Source organism: Emydura macquarii, unplaced genomic scaffold (assembly GCF_026122565.2).
Source record: "Emydura macquarii macquarii isolate MOO-44397 ecotype Brisbane River unplaced genomic scaffold, CSIRO-AGI_Emac_v2 contig_2473, whole genome shotgun sequence".
NCBI lineage: Eukaryota > Metazoa > Chordata > Testudines > Chelidae > Emydura > Emydura macquarii.
The window spans coordinates 18,958,435-18,972,086 of NW_027132610.1; the positions used below are offsets into that span (position 1 = coordinate 18,958,435).

Genomic DNA, 13,652 nt, shown 5'->3' on the forward strand with positions numbered 1-13,652 from the left:
TTTTCTCTAATGCAGTAACCTAAAAATACAACTAAATAATAAACATTTACCCAGTAGAAACTGTAAGAATCATGGACTTCGGTTTAGTGATACACGCAGTTTTTAACTTGTTGATGATTTTGGTTTCTTCAAAGTGTATTACTTTTTGAAGTTTGGGTGGTTTCTATTTGTGCAAAAAATAGAAAAGTTCTGAGTTCTCTACTGTTACAAAAGTAAAAAGGAAACAAAGTTTGAGCTGGATTGAGTCAATAGTATCTCCTTTGTCCTGCTAGCTTTCTCTGTTATGTGGTATCTTTGCTCTATTTCCTCTACACAAGAAAACAAGCATTTCACGTTTAGGATTTCAAATTCTAGATATTTTTAATAAGTTTATATTTGTATAAGCCTCGCTGTTTTCCAAATGTTTTATCCCACAAGTAAGATTGGAGTACATACACCTTTTCAGATTTTGGTAGATTAATAATAGTGATACACTATCAATGACACTACACTAACTTCCATTAACCAAATAGATACCTTTGTACATTTTTCAGTATATATTTTAATTAGCTAAATTATTGCTGTTTTGTTGGCAATATACCTTCATAAGAGATCAAATGTACACTTTTATAAGCATTTAATAATTTCTGATTTGATACAAAAAACAGGTGAGAATTAGGAAACTGCCTTTTATCTCACTTGCTGAGGATTCCCCTTGATGTGGGTAAGTCCCAGCAGGCAAAGAGCCATCATAGGTTATTTTTGCAACATCATCCTATGAACTATACCTAGAGAGCACTGCATTCCAGCCATCTTTAGCAGGTGGACAGCCCGATGGGGGTCAGTGTCAGTTGGGGTAAATTAGAGCTGCCGCTAGGGTGCTCTAACCTGTATCAAAGATAGCACTGGGGAGAGATCAGAGAGCTATAACAAGTTACCTGATGGCTCCCCAACTCTGCTACATTTAGTAGAGCTTTGGTTCAGCAGAGAATTTGGGCCTAGAACAGTTAATTCTGTCCTTGTAAATAGTCTGAATGATAGCATTGTAAAATAAACTCCAAAGTTGTCAGTGTCTGGAAACAAGAAGTGTTTTAATGACTTAGTTGGTGGGGAGGTCTTTCAAAAGCAGAAGCAGGAATAGTGTGGCCATCACTGTCACTATGGGCTCAGTTTCTATTTACCTGAAATCCAGTCTGCTTTAAAACGCTGGCCTTTGGATTGGTATTATGTTGTTCTGCAGATCTGTCATTCTCCCAGAGAAAATAAACAAATGTCAACAAAAAATAGGTTGTGTGAAGGCACTAGTGTTCAGTAAATAAAATATGCATACTTTCTGTATTACACATATATATTCTTACTCTCATAAATAGTCTCATTTGTTTTAAATGAAAAAATATACTAGAATTTAGAATCAGCTCTGTCGTGTACACACAAAAGAGCTAAATTGTATTAATTCATTATGAGGATCAAACCTGTATTTCCCTATGTAATTATTAATTACTTTTATGTTAAAATAAAACATGCTAATAGTTCATGCAAGATAATACTTTGGTGATTTTCTAAAAAATACAAACTGCATTTTTAAAGCAGTTATTTTTTTCTTATAATTACCTCAGCTAGATAAGCCTAAGCGGGACATTCAGCACATGACTAATTTCAAATTAACCGCCCCTTCCCTTCCCCTTTTCAGACTTCTAAAATTTGTGTCAGTGGACCGCTGATCTGCTGCCATGTCACAACTACTGTGATTCTGGTCACCAGTTGTGCCAGTAAGTGGCAGGGATTATTATTATTAAACAATATGGTTTTACACAAAAAAAATTATAAAATCATTACATATGATGAAAGTCATATACTTGAGCCCTTATGCATCAGCTCCAGGCTCTAGCAGGGTTCAGTGGTAGCCGTGACTTTACAGTGGTTGGCAGTGTGTCCGTGAAATTTCAGAGTACCTGTAATAGGTGAGAAAATGTTTGTTAAAAATTATTATGTGTTGAATGCCCCTTCGCTCCTTACTATTTGGGGCATCTGACACATAAAAATACATTTAGCCTTTTAAAAAAAAATCTAGTTCTCCTTTACTTCTAGGTATTAGGTAGCAAATATTGTGGGTCATATTTTTTTCATCAATGAGATTTTTGTATTTGAAACAGGACAGAATATACCTCTAAATTTTAAACCAAAATCTAAATCAGGTTATTTGAATATCTGAATTTTGTTTACTGAAATAATACATTAATCTATTATGTGTTATTAATGCCGCACTTGGAAAATCTACTCACCTACCTCACAGATGAGAGTAAAAAAAAATTCTCTAGTGAGCATGGGGGCTTAAACCATGAATATCTGCAGCTTTCATTTAAAAAATAAAGTACATTTCTGTTCTCTAGGTTGTGAATATTACCGTTAGTTCACATTTGGAGGGTTAACTGACGCAGTGTTGTCTTCCAGGGTCTGCAGACAGACAGCTCCAATGTTTCTGCTGCTGCTCCTCACTTTGTCAAGTAGCGCAAAGTGAAATTAACAAGGCTCTGCAGAGTAGAACTTCTGCTGTTCAGAGTCTTATAACCAACTATGAAATTATCAATAATGCTGTCAATATCATATTGGTGTGCCTGTCTGGCAAAACTATTAATAGCAGAATGAGGTACTACAGTTATTCATAGGGGGTACCATAAAAGGGGATAGAGAACAGATAAAAGAAATGGAGGTTGAGAGGGAAGTAAAGTAGCACAGACCCAACAACCCACTCATAGAAGCCACGATGCTTTTGAAAAGTGGAGAGGGGACAGAAACCTCCTTTTCCCAAGCTAGAAAGGGATGAAAATTATGATTCCTAATGACTGGAGACACTATACAACATCTTTATAGAAATCTCTGGACACTCCCTCATTTCGAGTACCTGGCTATGGCAGGAAGTCCCATCTTTCATCCATTCTTCCTGTCTCCCTCTTTTGTATCTACTTCTGATTTGTGGATTTAGTCCTCTGGCTAGTACCAGTAGGTATCTAGTATAATTTTCAAGTCCTGCATTAATGTTCCATAACAGAGTCATATACTAGTATTTTGAGAATAAAAGCAAGTAAAGCTGTCAAGATATTGATTTTTAAAGGTAACTACTAAACATATATAACTACTTTTAATAAGGTTTTCTATTCTATATGTATAATAGTTCTTAATACTGTACATGATATTACTTTACACTGTTACATATTACTGTAATGTAATACTGTACATTATATTAGCAATTGTAGGGTATTAAATAAAATCCCTAATTTCACAAAAATATCCATTATATGATATTGTTTGATTGACTGCTACAATCTTCTTGTACTGTTGACTAAATACAAAATTTGGCAACCTTTTAATGTAAAATCTATGAATTGTTGTAGGGTCTCATCCTGTAAATGCTTACTCACACAATAAGTCCCATTAAAGTCAATGGGACTTGAGTAAGGGCTACCTGTCAGTTTGGACTTTACTTCATCTTAGTTTTATAATGCTGATCTATAGGACAAATACTGCTGAAAAGCAAAAAAGAAAAAGCTAAATAATTTGTACAGTATTTGCATTTTGTAACTCCTACTGATTTTTGTCACCTACAAGCATTAGAACAATGACTCAAATGCCTATGATGTAATATGGAAAGGAGGGGGAAGCTCACAAAAATACTGTAAGTGTATATAGTTCCTAATAATATAATAATACAGATTAGACTGAGCTTGGCCTTGAATGTTTGCAAGAGAGCTAAAGGGGGTGTGAAGGGTGGCGCAAAAGGGTCCTTTCTCACAAGGGGCAGACAGAACTGTATTCAGGGGAGTGAACGACCCCCAAAGGGGAAGGAGGAGGTGGGGCTATGTCTCCCATTGCCAAGCAGGCTGGCAAGCTGCAGAGAAGGTAGCACACAGCACTATGTTAAGAGCTAGTGGAACATGCACGGTCTCCCAGTGCGCTGGGAAGCTTTGGGAGAAAATCTCCCCCAAAGCTCCCCCTGAGAAGCTCAGCAGCACCCCTTACTCAAGACTGTACATTAAAGACAGAACTGAGCCTTCAGTTAGATACTGAGTATTTCTCTGTAAGTGAGCAATATTTTTTAGGAAGGGATACCAAAAAGAATGTTTTCATTCTAACCTTAGACATACTTACCTTACCTTAGACCTCACTTACCTTAGACATAGAGTTTGGTATGCTTCATGCTTATGAGAGCCATAAAACATTACATTATTATATGCATCAGGTCACCTGCAAATATAAAATTCAAGAATCAAGTAGCTTTAATGTGATTTGCTGAATATCCTCAAATAAACAGGGCTAACTGATGCATTAACAATGTAACAAACCCCCCACCCCGCCCCCAAAGTCACAATGGGTAAGATCCTCATTCCATGCTCTGGCCTCTTTATGCTGGGTAACAGTGTAAAGGGACCCTAAGAGCCTCTTATTTGGCCAGGGTAGGATACCCCTGGTGCAGGAATTGAGGAAGACAGTCATAAGGCTTCCTTCTGAGAGGACCCCCTCCAAAGCCCTGGAGTGGAAGGGCATGCCTGGGGGTGAGAGGGATTTGTCAGGGGTTGACATTTAACACTGCAGAAATTCTGGGCAGCACTATGGCCCAGAGACTGCTCAGAGAGGCTGTCATAATGTAGGCCTTTGGGCTATCTACATTATGCTAGGAATTGTGGAGCAGCCGAGGATTGAGAGGGCACAAAAGTGGCTTAAAGCCACCTCAGACACACCTGGGCTGTGAGTATTGTGCTGTATCTCTTAGAGGAGCAGCGCAGAATCTCGCCCAAAGTGTCTAAAGAGCTTTGAGAGAGCTATGGATGAAAAGTGCTCAAGTGCTAGGTATTATTATTATTAAAAGGTAAGTTTAACAAATAAATTACAAAGTGGCAAACATTTTAACTGAAAGGAAGGATCATCTGTACTGATAGATTCTGTGTTATGACAAGACAAATTTGCAGGTAATAGCAAAATTGTCCTTTTTTCACACATAAGAATCCATCAGTCTGGAGAGAGAGCAGGGAATTAGCAAACAAAATGGGATGAAGAGAGGGAAAGATAAGAAAGAAAATAAGGTTTCATGGAAGACTGCTGAACTTCGGGATTAAAGCCCTCATCAAACAAGCAAGCAATATTCACCTTGTAATTCTTTGTAAATGAATGGATCAATGCCCATGTCATTATGCTTCGAATTTTGTCAGACATTCTACTTCTCTCTTCCCATTGATCTTTTGAAGGGGTCAGTAACCATGTGTCCAAGGGTGATCCAGTGGATATAGTGTAATTGAACTTTCAGAAAGCCTTTTACCAGATCCCTCAACAAAAGCTCTTAAACAAAGTAAGCAGTCATAGGATAAGAGGGAAGGTCCACTCATGGATCAGTAACTGGTTAAAAGATAGAAAACAAAGGGAAGGAATAAATGGTCAGTTTTCACAATGGAGAGAGGTAAATGGCAGTGTCTTCCCCCCAGTCTGTACTGGGACCAGCTCAACATATTCATAAATGATTTGGGAAAAGAGGTAAACAGTAAGGTGACAAAGTATGCAGATGAGACAAAATTACTCAAGATAGTTAAGTCCAAAGCAGACTGTGAAGAGTTACAAAGGGATCTCACAAAACTGGGTGACTGGGCAACAAAATGGCAGATGAAAGTCAATATTGATAAATGCAAAGTAAAACCCATTGGAAAACATAATCCCAGTTATACACACAAAATGATGTGGTCTAAATTAGCTGTTCCCACTAAAAGAGATCTTGGAGTCATTGTGGATAGTTCTTTGAAAACATCTGCTCACAGTACAGCAGCAGTCAAAAAAGCTACCAGAATGTTAGGAACCATTAGGAAAAGGATAGATAATAGGACAGAAAATATTATAATGCCACTATATACATCCATGGTATGCCCACACCTTGAATACTGCATGCAGTTCTGGTCACCTCATCTCAAAAGATATATTAGAATTGGAAAAGGTACAGAGAAGGGCAACAAAAATGATTAGGAGATGGAACAGCTTCCATGTATGGAGAAATTAAAAAGACTGGGACTCTTCAGCTTGAAAAAGAGATGACTAAGGAGGGATATGATAGAGGTCTATAAAATCATGAATCGTATGGAGAAAGGTAATAAGGAAATGTTATTTATCCCTTCACATAACACGAGAAACAGGAGTCACCGAATGACATTAATAGGCAGCAGGCTTAAACAAAAGGAAGTACTGCTTCACACAATGCACAGTCAACCTATGGAACTCCTTTCCAAAGGATGTTGTAAAGGCCAAAACTATAACTGGGTTCAAAAAAGAATTAGATAAGTTCCTGGAGGATAGGTCCATCAATGGCTATTAGCCAAGATGATCAGGGATGCAACACCATGCTCTTGAGTTTCCTAATCCTCTGACTTCCAGAAGCTGGGAATGGCCAGCTGATGTTATGTTCATTCCCTCCAAAGCATCTGGTATTGGCCACTTTCGGAAGAGCCCCAAATGCTTAAACCTGTGCACAGAGATAGCTGATTGTAGATTCTGGACATAAATGAATTCCTTGATTAAAGAAAGACATCCATGATCCAAAAAGAATAGCTGAACTGAAGGAGGTTCAGGCCTTAAAGTTCCAGGTTGCTAACTTTAATTTCTCTAAGTTGTGACAAATCAGTAGGTCTGCTGGAGTTAAGTACGACAAATGAAAAAACATCTCTGATGTGATGGACCAGTCAAATGAGAAAACATCTATTTTCTATGTCTAGAGCAGAAGAACTTTAATTTCCTGTTGTTGCTTAAGGCAATCAGGTTGATAGTGAGCATCCCCTAGTTCATAAAGATCTCATTCAAGATAATCTGAATTAGCCCAATTTTCAAACCAGTGATTAGCAACTGGGCTGGCCAACCCTTAAACATTTGCCTTGAATGTATTTTGCAGACATAGGATTTCTTCCATTCCATCCAATGAATAATCTGAAAAGATTTGTATCAGAGACCATGGGTATGGCGATTGCAGTCACACTGTCTTATTTAAGCAACAATTGTTTGAATGTTTCTCTCTAGAACAATGGAGATGGACATCAGGTGAGAGCAAACATCTGCAAGACATTATCAATTGCTGGTAATCCCAACCAACTGATGCTACACTTTTTCCACTTGCCTTGACAAGCACAGGTCCCAAAGTAGGCTCTGGTGCTCTGGTTGTCCTGATTGTGGATGTCTGTAAGGTGTTTTTCACTAGATAGATTTTTTCAGATTGTTCCACCATATCAGGGATTTTCCAGTGATGGTGTAGAGTGTGACTGGATATGGAAGAGATTCTTCTTGGTGAACCCAAATTGTCAAAAAGAATGTTTGTAATAGTCATATTTAATATGATCCACAGAACAGCATCTGCACATGAGACCATAAGACTTAGGAGCTGGCAGAAGGTGCTAGATGGCTCTGGTTGGTGTTTTGCGTAGGCAGCAGATCTGATCTCTGATTCTATTTGGTTGTTGTGTCCCTTGGAAGGAAGACCCGGTCAAGGTGACAAGAATTTTTGTTCCAAGATTTATGAAGTCCTCTGTAAGTCATAGGGAACTCTTGTCCTAACTAATTATTAATCAGTGCTCCCTGGAGTGCTCTCAGTACCCACCTTGTGTCCATGTTGGCCATTCCTGGATGGAAGGGGATCAGATCTGGAGGTCAGCCAAATAATAGAAAACATAAACTCCTCCTTTCTGATGTATTAATCATTTATATTACAAAATGTCTCAATAAGGATTGGGTCCCCATTGTGATAAAAAGACAGTCCCTAACCCTGAGGTTTGCCTGCCAATTTAAAGTGCTGAAAAACAGCCCAATGCACGGAACCACTTCCAAGGGTCCCAGTTAGCCCTGTAACTGGAAGCCTAGATGAAGACCATCTGAGGGAAGCTGTTAGTTATCACTGTTTGGGAGGATATATTGTTGGACAGGGTCCAGCCATGCATACAATTGTTCTTAGGTCTTGTTAGTCTGTCTGCCTGCAACATCAAAAGGAACAGGCAGGGAGTTCATAGGGTGCGAGTTTGCCAAACCATGTAAGTCTTCTAAGAAAGTCTTCTAAGAAAATGAGTCCATGAAGGAGTCATAAACAGTTATAGCTCAGGGAGCGAGTGCAAAGCAACACCTGAAAACAGAGGTAAAGACTGGGGAGATATCATGATTCCACCTCTCTTTAAAGGAGGAATCGTGACTCCAGAGCTTTGCAATGGAGCTGCCTCCGTGAGCTTAAGTGGGCAAAGCTAACCCAGCAGTCTCTGTTCATGGACTGATTTTCATACTGGAACTCAGAGCTCGCCTAAAATAGCCAAAGTAAAAATATCACAATCATAGAAATGTAGGGCTGGGATGGACCTTGATAGGTCATCTAGTCAATCCTCTTGCAGTGAGGCAGGACCAAGTATACCTGTCCTAGACCATCCCAGACAGGTATTTGTCTAACTTGTTCTTAAACCTCCAATGATGGGGATTCCACAGCCTGCCTTGGAAGTCTATTCCAGTGCTAAACTATCCTTATAGTTAGAAAAATTTTCCTAATATCTATCTTAAATCTCCCCTGTTGAAGATTAAGCCAATTGCTTCTTTTCCTTCCTTCAGTGGGCATGGAGAACAGTTGATCACAATCCTCTTTATAACAGCCCTTAGCGTATCGCAAAATTGTTTATCAGATTCTCTCTCGTTCTTCTTTTCTCAAGACTAAACATGCACAGTTTTTTATCCTTTCCTCACAGGTCTGCTTTTCTAAATCACTTATTATTTTTGTTGCTCTCCTCTGGACTCTCACCAGTTTGTCCACATCTTTCTTAAAGTGTGGCATCCAGAACTGGACACAATACTCCAGCTGAGGCCTCACCAGTGCTGTGTAAAGCAGAATAATTACCTCTTAAATCTTACATACAACACGCCTGTTAATACACCCCAGAATATTAGCCTTTTTTGCAACTGTATCACATTGTTGACTCACATTCAATGTGAACCACTATAGCCTCTAGATCCTTTTCTGCAGTACTACTGCCTAGCCAGTTATTTCCCATTTTCTAATATTGCATTAGATTTTTCCTTCCTAAATGTAGTACTTTGCACTTGTCTTTATTGAATTTCATCTTGTTGATTTCAGACAAATTCTCCAATTTATTAAGGTCCTTTTGAATTCTAATTTTGTCCTCCAAAGTGCTTGCAAGTCCTCCCATCTTGGTGTCATCCATAATTTTTATAAGCATATTCTCCACTCCATTATCCAAAAAAATAAATGAAAAATTAATTAAAGTACCAGACACAGAACGGAACCCACTAGATATATCATCCAAGTTTTGACAGCAAACAGCTGATAACTACTCTTTGAGTGTGGTCTTTCAACCAGTTGTGGACCCACTTTATAGTAATTTCATCTAGATCACATTTTGCTAATTTGTTTATGAGATGTCCCTATATGTACAAACTAAAAAGACCTTCTGCTGGTCCTATCTGGCTCTCAACATTGGTATCAAACCTGCTGCCTGTTGGAAGCCCCTGACTGCTGGGCACCAGAAAAGGCAGAGAGTCATCTCGGAGAATCTCTGGCTCTTCCTTGGTGACACTGAGGTTCTCTGTTGCTCACTGTAAAAATGGGCAGAGGAGCATTTTCTAAAGCATGATCGTTGGTATAGCTGCTTCCTCTTTAGGGTTGGGATGTACAGTCCCAAAAAGTGAAGTTGCCCTTGAATCCTTACAGTTTAGGGAGAGGAACGATACACTTGTCCTATTGTTGAAAAATTCATTACTTTCAAATGTCCTTGATTGTTGGTTGGACCTCTCTGGAGATCCTTGAAGACTGAAGACTTGGTGATTTCCTCATGACTCTTGCAGTGACGGTGGTGTCAGACTTATCCAAGGCAGCTTGTAGAGAAGTACAGGCAGTCAGTTGTGTCTCTGCCTGATGGATTGCAACTTCTCATGTTCTCCTTGGGCAGTTTGTCTATGAATTGAAAAAGATCTGTCTCAGTTTAAAAACAACATATTTTTGGGGGGCATGCCTGACAATTAGCCTGCCTTATCTGGAGGACTGCCTATTAATACACCTTGCAGCTGAAGAGATCCAATTTTTTCAGTGCTTTTCTCTCACTGTAAATTTAGGAGGCCCTGCTGCTTTGACCTCTGCTGTACTGCTGCCACTACAAGAGAACCTGGTGCTGAATGCAAATACTCAATATTCTGAGTATGTAAAATACTCAGAAATACTTAGATCGTTAGCAGGGACCTCATACCTCCTGTCTGTTCTTTTTGACAGGATGGATGCAGGTATATGCCAGATGGTTCTTGCAGGCTCCAGTAGACCTTAATTAATGGACATAGTGAGTCTTCCTGTTGTAGAAGGATGAGAATGTTCAAAAGCTTGTGTTGCTGGAACACTTCCAGGGTTATGTCTAAGGATTCCACCACACATTTAATCTCAGAATACCTTAAATTTATTATCTGAGGCCAATCTAGGTGGATTCACAGTCTCATCAGGGGAGGATGAGAATAATGCAGGAGGAATCAAATGTTCTTCTCCTAGTAGCTGATGTCGTCTTCACTCTCCCACTCCTGCCTCGAAAGCAGTTATGGGTGAGTCAACTGGCTCACCTGAAGTGGCTTGATTTGCCTCTCTGGAGACAGCAATCTAACCCTAGAGACAACGATGAAGCAGGCTTCCTGAAGGATGGCTGTACACCCCAAAGGGTCCAGTAACTCCATGGCTGTATGGGTAGAAATACACATGGGGGTGGGTAGCAGGTAGGGTGAGCTCTATGAAGCCCAGACTCCCTTCTACAACACCTCATGGACTCTACCTAAAATCCCTCCCTGACAACTAAGGGAGGAGATGGTGGATGTGTGAGAGATGATTTTCTGGTGTGTTCATCTTTGGAGCATTGCTCTCTTGGTCCCTTCTTCCCCTGTCAGACTTCAACATTGATGTAGTGGCAGACAAATGAGCCCTCTGAGGGGATGTGGCCAGGGAGCTTGGAGTGGAATCATGGCTCACCAGGGCACTGACTGAGAGAGAGACTGAAGCCTGATTGTAGCTCTCCTCTCAGAGTCTGAAGAGACTTGCAACAACTTCTCTAGGAGGAAAATTTCAGCTTTGCCTCTCTCAATCATAGGTATGCTTGGAGAAAGAGTGACAAACAATACATCGCTCTAAGACACATCCAAGAAAAAGCAGGTCTCTTTTTAGTAGGCACTGAGGCATCACATGAGGGACAGGTCTTAAATCCCAGTGATTTAGCTTCTGCCTTAAGTCTAATACCACTGCACAGGGGAGGGGTCCAGCTTAACTAAAACACACACACATGCACATATGCCAATGGGCATAAAAAGAAAGAAACTACACTAATCACACTACATTAACTATAATAACTATAAAAACTACACTACTATATATATAGACTAATTAATCATACAATGTGCAGAATAAGGAGATACTGGTTATAGTGTGCATTCAGTTACCAGTAAAATAGACCTCCAAAATCAAATATATCACATTGAATAAATTTTTCTCAGTACAGATTTTGGTAACAGACATTTTAAAATCTTCAGTGAGCCATTCCCAGATAAACTTTTTCCTGTGTTAGGTATCAACAAGATTAATAAACTTTCTCCAATTAAAAAACAAATAAACTCAGATTACACATTTAATTGTCAAAATGGATACCAAGGTTTGAGTTGGTCCTTGGGTTTTTACACATCAAGTTGGCAGGGCAGGTAGCTTCCCTGAGGTGAAATGCAGCTAATAATTGATTTACAACATTAGTCTCTCTCTCTCACTCTCTGACAGTGACAGTGAGTAAAAGGCCTTTGATTCTTCCTCATATTGCTCAAATTTCTGAAATATCTGCCTCAAAAAAAAAAAAAAAAAAAAAAAAAAAGGAACCCTTTTAGAAATCTTCCTAGCAAGAGGCGGAAGAAATGGGCACAAGGGAAAGTCCATATTTGAATATTTACAGTCACTACCATCACAAAAAAAGCACAAGAACAAATATCCTAAAAGGTCTGTTTTGTTAAAACACCCATTTTAATGATTGCCTTTGTCCTTAATGTATAAGACTGGAAGCAGCTAATAGATATATGTTGTTACTGTTTCTCATAGTATAATAATAACTGATTCTCATACCCCACTTTTCATCAGTAAATCTCAAGATGCTTTAAAAAGGAGGAAAGTATCATTACCTCCACTTCACAGATGGGAAAACTGAAGAACAGAGAAGTGAAGTACCCCAGCAGGCCAGTAATAGAGTTGGGAATAGAACCCAGGTCCCACAACTCCATACCCTATCCATTAGGCCACGCTGCTCTACATAGTAGTAAAAATCATTAGATAACTTTTTCTCTAACTTCAAAATGAATGTCACTACATACAATAAACAAACAAACATGCACTATTTGTATAGACAATTTTAATGCAAATTATTCTCATTCCTTCAGTGTCCCTGCTCTTATATTCTTCTGTCTGATATTTTATACTCCAGCTCAAGTATAGGAGTGATTCTGCTTAGAACACATCAGGGGCATAGATGCTGATAACGTACACTACACATATTTTTAATATTGTTTGTGTGTGCAGCAAAATGAAAAATCTTGAAGTTTAGAATGGAAATAACACTTTTTTTGAGTATCACTAACCAATTTTATTTGATGATTAATTTATGATAGGACCAGATGTATAGTATATTTACTGTATTTAGGTTTTGTTTTTATTACTAACTGCCTTTACTTACTATGGAAAAACAAAACAAAACAAAACATAGGCTGTGAATCTTAATCACAAACAGTAAAAAATAATCATAGACCAGTTGTAGTTTTGTTTAGGAATCTTTTTCAGCCTATCAATAAGGAGTGTACCTTGATCTTTAGTGTGCAACATCCTTCTAACTTGATTTTTGCTGATTCAACAAGGGTTTTGAACTGTCTACCAGTAAAAGTCTATCAATATTCTATATATATTAGAATGAGTAAAGGTTTATAACTAAATATAAGAAAAGATCAGAGCACACTCCAGAGTCTTGTCAGATAATTATATTTTACTTAGCACAAATAACTATGTACTAAATTCTACATACTTTTCAATAGTTTTGTCTGAATAAGAACTGCTGTATTCCACACTATATATGAAAACCATGAACAAAGGAGGCCAAAATATTGCATCAAATGTTGCAGTGGCAGTCTTTCTTGACATTTTATTTCCAGATTCCTGTCTTCACAATGGGAGTCTTTCTATAGACTTCAGTGGGCACTGGATCAGGCCCTTAGTTATCTTTTTCTTTGAAATGAAACTTTTCCACTGATGGCTGCCTACTGCCCCCAGCAGTTTAACTTTCCTTTATTCCTATATGAAAGAGAACATATATTCCTTAGTAGATCTTTAGAAGATGCAGAAATACAATTTCCAGACTGAAATCTTCAGCAATCTGATGGGCTGAGGGTGTAATTCTAGTTTTCTAGGATGAAGAATTTTCTAATGCAAAGTTCTGCTTCATACACTAGCGGCTAGTTTTAAATATTTACATGATCTGCCATGGCTCCTCCAATTTTTATTCAGAATCTGTTACCCTGTAGTTCTAAATCTGATTGATTTTTCCAGAAACAGGAACGACAGGATACAAATATTTTCAAGCAGTTTAGATTAATCAGACCAGTATTCTGAGAAAAAC

General features: G+C 38.6%; 2 long non-coding RNA genes across 2 annotated transcripts in view; one reads left to right on the top strand and one right to left on the bottom strand.

Moving 5' to 3' along the window:
• The window catches only part of LOC137163049 (uncharacterized), a 60,582-nt gene that overhangs the window by 3,006 nt on the left and 43,924 nt on the right, over positions 1-13,652 (top strand). The window lies entirely within an intron of this gene.
• Positions 49-2,113, bottom strand: LOC137163050 (uncharacterized). The gene is made up of 3 exons (XR_010922608.1): positions 1,816-2,113; positions 1,161-1,229; positions 49-163 (listed from the first exon to the last, which is right to left on the bottom strand). It is a non-coding gene; the product is annotated as an uncharacterized lncRNA (long non-coding RNA).